Here is an 8253-nt window from a genome sequence, read left to right as displayed (position 1 = left end):
AGTTCACATGTAAAGTATTTCTCAAGTTATCGCGCTGACAAGATTTCTATTGTTTTAGCCACTGTGAACTTGACCTTTGGCCTTTTGGCCCCAAATGCAAAAGGCTTCTTAGGATTGCCAAAAACAATCCACAAACCAAATTTGAAGTTCACATGAAAAGTATTTCTCAAGTTATCGCGCTGACAAGATTTCTATTGTTTTAGCCACTGTGAACTTGACCTTTGGCCTTTTGGCCCCAAATGCGAAAGGCTTCTTAGGATTGCCAAAAACAACCCACAAACCAAATTTGAAGTTCACATGTAAAGTATTTCTCAAGTTATCGCGCTGACAAGATTTCTATTGTTTTAGCCACTGTGAACTTGACCTTTGGCCTTTTGGCCCCAAATGCGAAAGGCTTCTTAGGATTACCAAGAACAATCCACAAACCAAATTTGAAGTTCATATGTTAAGTATTTCTCAAGTTATCGCGCTGACAAGATTTGTCCGGACACACACACCCACACACCCACCCATACTTGTTTCACATGACTAGTGTGGACTTTCCATTGCTTTCGTGTAGTTAAGAAAAACCAGTGAAAAAACTCATTTTTCTCAAACTGTGAAAACTCTTTCAACCCATTTTTTTTTCTATGATTCCCTTTAGTGTTTCTCTTCATTCTGCTACAGATAAACCTAACCCAAAAATGCCTCTAAACCTGTTTTCCAGAAATGGGGAAACACTGTGTGGACGTGGGGTAAGTCCACACAACGTCGGTGCTACCTACATTATGTGGACGTCTTTTGTTTGGAAGTCCACACTGCGTATGTAAGACAAACTCACCCACCCACCCACACACACACCCACACACCCATTCTCAAATTTGTATCCTTGTGGAGACATTCCTTTGTTCTCGTGTAGTAAAGTGTTCAATTTTGAAAGTGAAGTTTCAAAATGCTCTTATTTTAACCAGAATTAGTTTCCTTGGCTGAAATTTGGACTTAATATCCCTTTTCTAAAACTCTTTCATTTGCGACAGATCAACCCACCTTGGAAATTCCTAGTTTTTGAGTAAAACCCATATATCTATTTCGTGAAAACCTTGTGGAGACCTATTCATCTATAGAAATTGCCCTGTGGAGACCTTTACAATGTTTTGTTCCCTATTGTGTGTGTGTCTCCACAAGGATACGAATTTGTAGTCACACACCCACCCACCCACCCACCCACCCACCCACCCACCCACCCACCCACCCACCCACGGAAGGACAAGGCGGAAACAGTATGCCCCTTCGGCTTCGCCGCGGGGCATAAAAATCCAAATGGTAAGGGGGTTAGCCTAGCATTTTTATCACAAAGAGACAACAAATTTTATCTAAAATTCCAAACGGTAAAGGGGTTAGCCTTGCATTTTTATCAAAAAGTTACGAAAAAATGTTTACCAAAATTCCAATTTTTTTTCTAAAATTCCAAATGGTAAAGGGGTTAGCCTTGCTTTTTTATCAAAAAGAGACGAAAAATGTTCACCAAAATTCCAAACGGTAAGGGGTAAGCCTTGCATTTTTATCAAAAAGAGAAAAAAAAATGTCAACCGAAATTCCGAAATTTATCAAAAAGAGACAACTTTTTATCTAAAATTCCAAACGGTAAGGGGTAAGCCTTGCATTTTTATCAAAAAGGGTGAACATAAAATGTTAACCAAAAATCCAAGTGGTAAAGGGGTTAGCCTACCATTTTTATCACAAAGAGACAACACTTTTTATCTAAAATTCCAAACGGTAAGGGGTAAGCCTTGCATTTTTATCAAAAAGGTGAACACAAAATGTTAACCAAAAATCCAAATGGTGAAGGGGTTAGCTTGCATTTTTATCAAAAAAGACGAAAAAATGTTAACCGAAATTCCAAACGGTAAGGGGTTAGCCTGGCATTTTTATCAAAAAGAGACAACTTTTTATCTGAACTTCCAAACGGTAAGGGGTAAGCCTTGCATTTTTATCAAAAAGGTGAACACAAAATTTACCGAAAATCCAAATGGTAAAGGAGTTAGCCTAGCATTTTTATCAAAAAGAGACAACAAAAATGTTTTTATCTAAAATTCCAAACGGTAAGAGGTAAGCCTTGCATTTTTATCAAAAAGGGACGAACACAAAAAGTTAACCAAAAATCCAAATGGTAAAGGGATTAGCCTTGCATTTTTATCAAAAAGGGACGTAAACAAATTTTTAACCAAAACTCCAAACAGTACTGAATCTTATAGCTTATATTTTGAGGGACCTCACATTTTTTTATGTACCGGTACTGTTCTCTATGGGCAAAGCAATACAAGTACACAGGCTTGTACTAGCATAATATGATATGGGGTATAAAGTTGCATATAAAATACATCTGGCTATATTCCATAGACTTAATATTTTAAGATAGGGGTATGGTATTTTCATGTACAAAATTAACAACAAAACACAAAAGTTTGACAAATGCATTCATTTACATGCTGCCCAAGGTGTTTTATTGAATGAACGTTACTTGGATTACGTGCTTGGAATACAATCATTTGAAATGCAACTTATAGTGAAATTGCCAACTTGGTTAAGAGAGCTAAAACAATCATTTACAAAAACGTTTGACAATCATACATATTAATTAGGTTAATTAAAAAAGCATGTTTCTGGTCTCAACTTAGCTATCCTAAAAATTTGTTTGGGTTCTTTTATGAAAAATTTTAAAAGATATTGCATGGAGAAAAAAACCAAAAATTGTACAAAAGCTGAGAATTCCATATACAGACTGGTACTAATTGTTTAAATGTACTAATGACTGTTTAACTGCTGCTTTTAGTCTTCTGTTTGATGCCTTCAACTGCAAAAAAAACACCCAGGATTTGTTTTAAATGTGTTCATTAATTTGATAAAATTGACATAAAATGACACCAGAAGCAAGTTTGTTTCTCTTTAAAACAATAGTGACAGCATGAAAAGTGCCATACATAGCCCCCAAAAAGTTTTCTTGGTGAAAATTACAAATGGATATGCACCCTTTTTAAAACACAGATTAAAGCCTACTTCAAATTGATACATTTATCAAACGTAATTAAAATTGTGCACTTGATTATAATGGTGGAATTTGGGCTTTCATTTTGTGATAAAAATACAGCACTCTGTGGCAAAAATACAGCTCACAAAAACGTATCAGACCACAATGAAGGTCATTCATTATACAGGGTGGATAAAAAAAAAAGAAATTGGAGATATTATTGCTAATTGGAACAGAAGTAGGGCACATGTGAATCACAGGGAGATATCCTCTGTTAGGGTTGAATCTCTTTAAAATGACACCCTGCTCATGTCCTTACATTCACGGTTGACTGAGCAGTGACCAATTTTATGAAAGGGTCTATTTAGGAGCTTGCGCCACTTTTCATGGTGAAATCTCTTTTTTTCCCCCACTTGCCTTGATTGGCAACCATAGCCTTTCACTCTGTGACAATTGACAACACAAAAACCACAATTGAAAAGTGGCACAAGTCTCTAAATAGACTCTTTCATAAAATTGGTCACTGCTCAGTCAACCGTGAATGTAATGACATGACCAGGGTGTCATTTTAAAGAGGAGATTCAACCCTAACAGAAGATATCTCCCTTTGATTCACATGTGCTCTACTTCTGTTCCAATTAGCAATAATATCAGTTGGTTTTTTTTTAATCCACCCTGTATAATGTCATATTACATGCTGTTATGACTTACAATTTGTTTTTTAAATTTATATATCTTATTTACCATTATTTATACTTGTTGGTGACATGATTACGACACTCATTTCAATTTGCAGCAAATTTATACTCTTCAAAAGACTTGTTGAAAACTCATCAATTGAGTTACATGTACAGAGGCCCACAAACTCTTCTGGATGGATAGCCCTTTTTGTTCCTGTGTTAAGTTATTGGGAACAAAATGTACTGAATGTACTAACATTCAGTAAATCTGTGCATCTGTCATTTGAACGTTACCCACACGTAAAACATTTAGCATTTCGTGAAATTTGCAGGACTTATACATGTACCTCCATAACTTGTTCTTTACTTTTCATACAATTTACTGTAATGTGTACATTTGGAACAAAGCTAAAAGGAAACAGAAACTAAGTAAGATTATTTACACCAAATCACAGGAGAGTAAACTAGAGAAATTGACCAAAAAATATTGTAAAAACAACAGAACAATCATTTGAAACTATCCTACTGGTAATTGAGACACTGAGTCATGGAATGTGTTGAACTTTTAAAGAACTAAGTAACATGTCCTACAGAGAAGTATAAACTGTACAATAAGCCATTTGCGAGTGACCTATACCCTTTGGGATTTAAATTTGAAAAACATCTGGTACACTGACTTGCTCAGAATGCTTGGCACATTTTAACTTTGAAGTCTCCAGACGAAATACACTGTTGCTTATCACATAATTTGGGGCAAGCTCTTGCATACTTTACGTAAGAGACGCTCAGCACCAATACACTGTTCACAATGGGTGAGAATGGCACAAAGACACCAGACCATGGCGGAGCTGGGGGTTGCTAGCATAAGGCTTGCCCCGAATCACGTGATATAGTAACAGTCTCTTTGGTCGGGAGAATGCAAAGTAAAAACGTGCAAAGCATTGGATTAAGTCAGCGTTCCAGATTTTATTCAAATTTAAGTCGTAAATGGCTTATTGTTTCCAAAAGCCCATGTGAGAATTTGGCAATTTAAAAAAAAAAATTATTTGTGGCCAAATAAATATTTTCTCCCAAAACCCTGTACATTTTAACAGTGTTTCTCAGCAAGGAAACTTTGTAGGGGAGGGTTGCATATCCCCAATTTTGCCTTTTATTTTTTTTTAATCAATTGCAATAAACAAAATTGAACATTCACACAATCTACGTGGGAAAACATCTACGGACATGCAAATTATTCATGTACAATTTATGGTAGTAAAAACTTCCGCCTAATAAAACAATACCTTTCCATTACATTTTAAGTTATTTTTAAACAAAAAAGTCCAATGTAGGCAATGTACACACACCACCCATAAAAAAAATCTAAAACAAAACCAACTTAAAAAAAACATACAGGATATTCTGTGAAATCCTTTTATAGTATTTTAAGTAAAAAATATAAAACAATAACCTCATGCAAATGAGGGGTTTCATACTTTGCTAAAACATAATTTATCCTACTTCACAAATATACACCCATAAAAAAATTCAAAGCACAAGAAATGAATGAAACACATCATAAAATACAATATACACCGTATAGGGTAAAGTCTTGTATGGAAAAGACACTGAACAATCACTTCTCTCATATATTTGAGTATTAAACCCAACTCCAGAAAATGTGGACTCTAGAAATTGATTTGTCAAACAAGAAAAACAAGGAGGATTACGATGGAATTTCTCAAGACCTTTTAAAAAATATTTCAAAATATGTAACTATTGCAAAACAGCCCGTTTGGCCTTGAAAAATGCAGCCAATGAGAGTGCCCCTAATTTTGTGTGAAAAATTGGACTCTCTTTATACAAAAACAGGTGCAGAAAGCACAATAAATATGAAAGAATCAAAACATGCATGATTTTTAGAAAACTTTGTTTGGAAAACTGTATGAATAACAATTTACACATTACATTCATACAAATTCTACATTTGTATGAATGGAATACCCTACCTTTATATGACTACTTCTAAATATAATGAGACATCGCATGGTCGGTTTGTTACCACTTTGTTGCGATAAACTTGAACGCAATATATCAGGAAAAATCAGTAAGGATTGATATAAAAAAAAATTCTATAAGGAAATGTTCTAATGTTGACAAAAATCATAACTAAACTCTCCATTGCCTTACATGTATTTTGAGCTTGAGCTTACCAATATTAAGTTAACAGTGAGGTGAAAAGTGCATTAGGGGTAACATACCGTAGCTCACGAGGTGCTTATTGCATTGTGACAATACATGAACATGTACCTAACTTGAGAGGTGCACATGAGGATACCAAACATGGATTGTACATGTGAGGTTTCATAGTAGAAGTGCATGTGAGATCGCCCACTATGGGAAGTACACATGCAGTTACCACTGGAGGTTACCACTGGAGGTGCACTTGAGGTTATCTAGCATGAGGTGGGAAGTGCATGTGAGAATGCCTACTATGGGAAGTACACATGAGGTTACCTACATGTAGCACTGGAGGTGCAAATGAGGTTATCTAGCATGAGGTGGGAAGTGCATGTGAGAATGCCTACTATGGGAAGTATACATGAGGCTACCGACAGGAGGTGCATATGAGGTTATCTAGCATGAGGTTATCTAGCATGAGGTGGGAAGTGCTTAGAAGTTAGAACTTAAGGTGGGAAATGTGCAGGAGGATTGAGGTCACCCATCATGGAGTCTGCAGTGCAGAGCTCATGAGGCTACCAAACATGGAAAGTGCACTTGGCATTAAATAACACTGGGTGGGAAGTGCAGGTGAGGATACGTAGCTTGTACATGAAAGGTGGGAAGTGCATGTGAGGTTTATCTATTACGCGAGGTTTATCTATTACATGAGGTTCGAAGTACATGTATGTTCAATTCTAGCATGAGGTTTGTAGTGCATGTGATATTACATGATTGATAGTTTCATGGTACATCCCTTCACCTCATAAAACTATATGTGATGGAATCCACTGGTTTCTGCGCTATATTTCTACAAACCTACCGGTATATAGAAACATTTCTAGCTATACGTATTTACACAAATATTTAAAATTTACCAGCATTCTGGATGCCATTACGTGCATATAAAATATCTCCCCAACGTGCATATTATATACACTATACAACGTCTTTAGAAATAGTTCTCAAAAGAGCTCGTAAGATGTCCCAAGAAAACAGCTAGCCAATAAATTGTGGAACTTCTACATGTATAAATTCGCTTCATTAGTTCGATGGTAAGCAACAAGATGTATTAATTTATTTTTTATAGGGTAAGGGACAATGTGCCAAGGGCTGTATATAAAGTTCATGAGGTCACAGGGCACAAGGGTCATCGAGCTAAGGCCACAATTTTATCTGAGTTTAATTGTCCAAATAAAGCTCGGAATTCACCGATTCTGAAAATGAAGTTAATTACACGGTCAACCAGATTTCCCTCAATCAATATTGAGCCCATCTTTCCTCAAACTGGCCCAATTTCACGGCGCTGCTAAGCACAAAAATTTGCTTAGCACAAAAAAAAGTCTGGCTTATACTGTAACAGCAGGTTACCAGCCAAAACTCCATGTGAATTTCATGCTAAGCAAACAACCGCTGAATACTAATCTCGAGCAATATACATCACGTGGAGTTTTGGCTGGTAACCTGCTTTTATAAGCCAGACTTTTTTTTGTGCCAAGCAAATTTTCGTGCTTAGCAGCGTTGTGAAATTGGCCCCTGGCTTTTCTTGATAAAGATTGAGATCAGGGGGATCCACTGTACCAAAAATATAAAAACTTGTACGTGGATCATTGTAAAAATGTTGACATCACAGTGTAAAATGCAGGACAAAGAACACGATCAAGAAGCTTGATCTTAACAACCATCCTTGAGTCAAAATGTCAGACACTGAACTTTGGTGCACCTTCTCCAGGCAAAACCTCATGTTCATGTGATGTAAAACACTTTTCCTGCAATGCAGTTGATTCTATCCGCTCCGTTCACAAGTACCCCCTCATCAGCAAAGAAAGTACAGTTGGGGGTGACCGACTGACGCCATCTTGCCCGACTGCAATTTTGCCGCAACGTGCAGCCATTCCACTGCAAATCCCCTGGTGTACGTGCGTCACACACAAGGAACGGTGCATGTCAACCAGCTAAATGTCCCGCCCATGGGACGTCGTTGCTAGGTAAAAGGGCACCCTCTTTCGTTGGCGCATTTGTTCATTTGCACTCCAGTTTTCACTGGTTGTGATGAGTTACCAGCGCCAGACTCAAGAACCATTGAGTTTAAGTAAATAGGATTGGGAACTAGACGCGACAAAGAACCAAGCCAGATATAGCCTACATTGTTCAACTTGCATTTTCCTATAAAAAAGTTCCGTTCACTTTCTGCAATCTGACAAAACTAATCTCAGTGGAAAGTTTTTTTGGCGAGTCTTACATATCCAACATTGATTTTCTGTCAAAAACCAAAAAAAACAATCCACTTTCCTACTCTGATACAGTCATACTACAGTGTAAAGAGAAATGCCCTTGTGATGGATGCGAAAGGATAAAGCGGACGAA

Source organism: Patiria miniata, unplaced genomic scaffold (assembly GCF_015706575.1).
Source record: "Patiria miniata isolate m_02_andy unplaced genomic scaffold, ASM1570657v1 HiC_scaffold_26, whole genome shotgun sequence".
Classification (NCBI taxonomy): Eukaryota; Metazoa; Echinodermata; class Asteroidea; order Valvatida; family Asterinidae; genus Patiria; species Patiria miniata.
The sequence above is the reverse complement of the archived record's forward strand: the minus strand, read 5'-3'. Positions refer to the sequence as shown.